Below are 5147 nucleotides of genomic sequence, written 5' to 3' on the forward strand. Positions count from 1 at the left end.
CACCGCCCTGTTCCAATGCAGTTTGGACCAATCCATGACAAATGGTTGGGCTTTTCTTCCACCCCTGGCGCAAACGGTTCCAGGTGTACTGAACGCCCCTCCAGGTGAAGGCAAACTGTGGTCTGCACTCTGTGCTCAAAGGAATAGAAAAGAATGCATTGGCAATGTCTATAGTGGCATACCACTTGGCTGCTTTTGACTCCAGTTCATACTGCAGCTCCAACATATCTGGCACAGCAGCACTCAGTGGGGGTGTGACTTCATTCAGGCCACGGTAATCTACCGTCAGCCTCCATTCTCCACTGGCTTTACGCACCGGCCATATGGGGCTGTTAAAAGGTGAGTGAGTCTTGCTGATCACTCCCTGGCTCTCTAGCTGACGAATCAGGTTATGAATGGGGAGCAAGGAATCCCTGTTGGTGCGGTACTGCCGTCTGTGCACCGTTTTTGTAGCAATCGGTACCTGTTGCTCCTCCACTTGGAGCAACCCCACAACAGACGGATCTTCTGATAGGCCAGGCAAAGCAGACAGCTGCTTAATGTTGTCTGCATCCACAGCAGCTATTCCAAAGGCCCATCAATACCCTTTGGGATCCTTAAAATATCCCCTTTTGAGGTAATCAATACCAAGTATACATGGAGCCCCTGGGCCAGTCACAATAGGATGTTTTTGCCAGTCTTTACCAGTGAGGCTTATTTCAGCCTCCAACATGGTTAACTCTTGGGAACCCCCAGTCACCCCAGAAATATAGATTAAGTCTGTCCCTTGGTGACTCGAGGGCATTAGAGTGCACTGTGCACCAGTGTCCACCAGGGCCTTATATTTTTGTGGTTCTGATGTGCCAGGCCATCGAATCCACACAGTCCAATGCACTCTATTATCCCTTTCCCCCCCCTGGCTGGGGGGCAGGGGCTATTGTGGCTGGTAGGTACCTCGCTCAGTTCTGAAGGAGTACCGTTCAAATATGAGGGTGTCTCGCTCAAACTGGAGGGTGTCTCTTTCAGGTTGGAGGGCGCCTCTCTCGAATTGGAGAGCTCCTTGTTGAGACTGGAGGGCATCTTTCTCAGTCTGGAGGGCGTTTTTCTTGGTCTGGAGGGCGTCTCTCTCGGCCTGGAGGATTTCTTGTTGAGACTGGAGGGTGTCTTTCTCGGTCTGGAGGGATTCTTGTTGAGACTGGAGGGTGTCTTTCTCGGTCTGGAGGGCGTCTCTCTCGGCCTGGAGGATTTCTTGTTGAGACTGGAGGGTGTCTTTCTCGGTCTGGAGGGCGTCTCTCTCGGCCTGGATGATTTCTTGTTGAGACTGGAGGGTGTCTTTCTCGGTCTGGAGGGATTCTTGTTGAGACTGGAGGGTGTCTTTCTCAGTCTGGAGGGCGTCTCGCTCGGATTGGAGGGCGTCTAGATTGGACTGGAGAGTCTGATTGTCAGTTAAAAGACTCTCTTTCTGGATCAGGAGACTGTCCCTTTCGGCTCGGAGACTCTCTCGCTCTATTTCAGAAACTCTATGCCTCTCTGGGATAGCATTGAATAAGGCCCGGTAAGCATAAGCCAGACCCCAAATAATTTGGGCCTCCTCAGATCTGTTTGAGCCGCAACATCCCTGTCTCAAATATCTGCTTAAGTTCTCAGGATCTTGCAGGTGTTCAGGAGAAAAGTTCCATGACACCGGTGATGCCCATTTCTCTAAAGTCTCTCCTAAGTCCCTCCAAACTCCCTGCCAGTCAGTATTCTCTGGCTCTGGGGAGGGTTTTCTCAAAGTATTATAAATACAAATACTGAGTAAAAGTACATTCAGGGAGACTGACACCACAATCATTACGAGCATTGGATGGGCATTCAGAAAACGCATAATGAATTCAAAGGAGAGGCCAGGAGTCTGTTTAAAAATCACAAGTTCCATAGAGTTAGCAACTCCATCTGGAGTTACTCCCTCTGGAACTGAATGCCACATCATATACAAAAGCCAGGTAGGTATGCCCATCAGTGTTTGTAGTTTATCATATAGAGACCAAGCTCCGTGGATCGGACTGGCAAACTTAATTAAGTCCCAGTACGTTCTGAGCATTACAAGGGAAAAACCGATGAAATGCAGTCCCTTTAAGACCAGTTTAAAAAGAAAAATAATTTTATTTTTCCTTTTTTTTTTTTTTTTTTTTTTTTTTTTACTAGAACTAGCTGGCAGTACCTAAAAAGTTTACAAATATCCCAGGACAACTGGCAGTACGCCCAGACTTCAAGGTCGTGTTTTGCCGTACAGCACCAACAGTACAGATAAGCCTGCTAACGAGAAACATAGATTCACTCTTAAAAGTATGTCTCTGCCCGACTAGCGCAGTTGATTGAGCATGAGACTCTTAATCTCAGGGTCGTGGGTTCGAGCCCCATGTTGGGCTCCAAAAACGTCAATGGTTCACGGGCAGGTTCGGCCCGGTTCCGTGACGATTGGTGCGGGGGACCCATGGACCCACGCCCAGGGAAAGGGGAAGGGGGAAAGGGAGAAGGGAAAAGGGAGATGGGCCTAGGAACAAAACAGCGGCAACGATCTGAGGAGGAAAGCTAATTTACTAAATAAGATATCGGAAAGCAAAATAACACAATATAATTGGAATTAAAGCTAATAAATCAAATAAAATGAGCAAGAGAGAGTGTCTGATAAACCGAAGGCCTTACGCTAACGCTGAAGGTGGACGGCAGCGAGCACCCACTGCTGAGTCCATCCCCAAGGAAAGAGAGTGTCCCGTGACCGCAGACAGTTTTTATCTTTCCCTCTGAGCGTAAACACGTAAGAACGCAAAGCATCGCAAAGTCCTCTGGGGAATGGAGTTCTTCTTCTCTTCTGAGACAGGCATACCTGGAACTATCGATGATCCACAGAGCTGGAACATTAACTCTTTAACTCTAAATGCACTACATGATGTTCTGATGTGGAATACCAGTACCAAAAAATCATAAAACCATGACATTCCACCCCTTATTCCACATCACTACATCATGTTTGATATATATAGAAGAACAATGATTAACATGCATTAAATACACACACACAACGTATATATGTATGTACATGGAATTACCGACTGCACTCCCCTAACATCACATTCCCTTGTGGTACACACTGAACATCCCCATTTTTCAACATCACCCACCAAGTGGACCCAGGTCCCTGAGCAAAGACAGTTCCACGGAGAGGTTTTCTCTTTCCGGAAGCTGGAGGGACCCAAACCACAATTCCCGACATGCTCCTCACATGTACTACAGGGACCTTATCTCCCTCTACAGTAGGTAGAGATCTGGATTGGGCCGGACCATCGCGATTGATGGATTCTCGAGTGTTGACCAACCAGGTGGCTTCTGCCAAGTGCTTCTCCCAGTGCTTAAATGTTCCGCCACCCATTGCTTTCAACGTGGTTTTTAACAACCCATTGTACCTTTCAATTTTACCAGAAGCTGTTGCGTGGTAGGGGATATGATAAATCCACTCGATGCCTTGAGCTTTGGTCCAAATATTTACAAGAGAATTTTTGAAATCAGTCCCATTATCGGACTCAATTCTCTCTGTTGTGCCATGTCGCCATAGGACTTGTTTCTCGAGCCCTAAGATGGTGTTTCGGGCGGTAGCATGGGGTACTGCATATGTTTCAAGCCACCCAGTGGTTGCTTCCACCATGGTGAGCACATAACGCTTACCATTGCGAGATCGTGGCAAGGTGATATAATCAACCTGCCACGCTTCCTCATATTTATACTTTTGCCATCGCCCTTCCCCCCAAAGTGGTTTCATCCTCTTGACTTGTTTATTTGTGGCGCACGTCTCACAGTCATGGATAACCTGTGCAATAGCATCCATAGTTATGTCCACCCCTCGGTCTCTAGCCCACTTCTATGTTGCATCTCGTTCAGATTGGAGGGCATCTTGCTGAGATTGGAGACCGTCTTGTTGTGGACAGCCTTGCAGATGTAGCAGAGGCCTGGCTCAGCAGAAAAGGTCATGCTGACCAGATGCAACTAGTCACGCACTGAGCTCATCCTCATGCACAGAATTGGCCAATCATAGGCAAGGACAATATGACTTTGCACGAGATTAAGGAAGTGATAGTAGGCTTCTTGGCTAGCAATTTAGGGAGTAGAAACCACAGAAACGGCAAGACAGGAACCAAGCCTCAGCCAGTCCGGAGCTCAGGTTTTGTAATATGCATGAGCCTCATTAGGAGCTTTAACATAAATATATGCGCTTTGCTGAATAAAGGTGAGACATTTTGATCAACATTTGGTCGTTGTATGTCTCCCGCAGCGCCGACAAATGGTGACCCCGACGTGGTTTACAACAGACCCCTGCGGATCAGGACCCATGGGAGGACGGCGTAAGGAAACGGGCGGGTCCCTAAGCAGCAGGGACGGTGAAAGCACCGAGTACAAGAAACTTAAGGGGACGGCGACTGCATCCCCTGCCTGGTGCCGCACCTCAGGACTACTCTGTGAGACCTGACCGATACGGGCTGCCAGACCTTGCAAGGCTGCAACAGCGCTGACTGAGTTGACATGGAAAGGCAAGCAGCTTATCAATTATTTACTAAGTTTCTAGAAAGATGGGGGTAAAGGGGATTGATTTGAAAAAGGAACTACCTGATTTACTAACTTATGGACAGGGGTTAGGATGCTTCACAAATCCCCACCTAGTACATGAGCTAACAGAATGGCATAAGCTCGGTGACCTGCTATGGCAGGCTACACTGGATGATGATAAGACGGCTAGAAAATTAGGGAAGCTCTGGAAGGTAATATAGAATGAATTGTTGCAAGTACAGGCAGAAAAGTGTGCGGCAGATCAGGCAAAAGGGGTTTCTCAACGTAATGAGAAATATGACAGTAGTGAGCTATGGCAGCCTCGGGGTCCACCATCAGTACATACCCTTTTCTTACCTGCAGATGGACCCGGAGCCCCCTCGGCAACGGGTTCCCCTCAAAATCTGTCTGACACTACGGTGCCCAGTGCCCCGTCTGAGGCGGACCCTTTGCGTATGGGTCCGAGGGTGTGCGAGAGCCCATCCCTGGGGCAGAGGGCGATCTGGCAGAGGAGATCGCTAGACAGCACCAAGAGGCTTGGGCTACCCTAGTCAGAGATTGCTTGGAAAAGGGGGATGGGGCAGTTT

General features: G+C 48.5%; 1 non-coding gene across 1 annotated transcript; it reads left to right on the forward strand.

Moving 5' to 3' along the window:
* The first annotated feature begins 2317 nt into the window (after positions 1 to 2317).
* On the forward strand, positions 2318 to 2390 carry TRNAK-CUU (transfer RNA lysine (anticodon CUU)). The gene has a single exon. It is a non-coding gene; the product is annotated as a tRNA-Lys (tRNA).
* The last annotated feature ends 2757 nt before the right edge of the window (positions 2391 to 5147 follow it).

This window comes from Cyrtonyx montezumae, unplaced genomic scaffold, assembly GCF_038088225.1.
Source record: "Cyrtonyx montezumae isolate F1298 unplaced genomic scaffold, pur_monq_1.0 scaffold_38, whole genome shotgun sequence".
Classification (NCBI taxonomy): domain Eukaryota; kingdom Metazoa; phylum Chordata; class Aves; order Galliformes; family Odontophoridae; genus Cyrtonyx; species Cyrtonyx montezumae.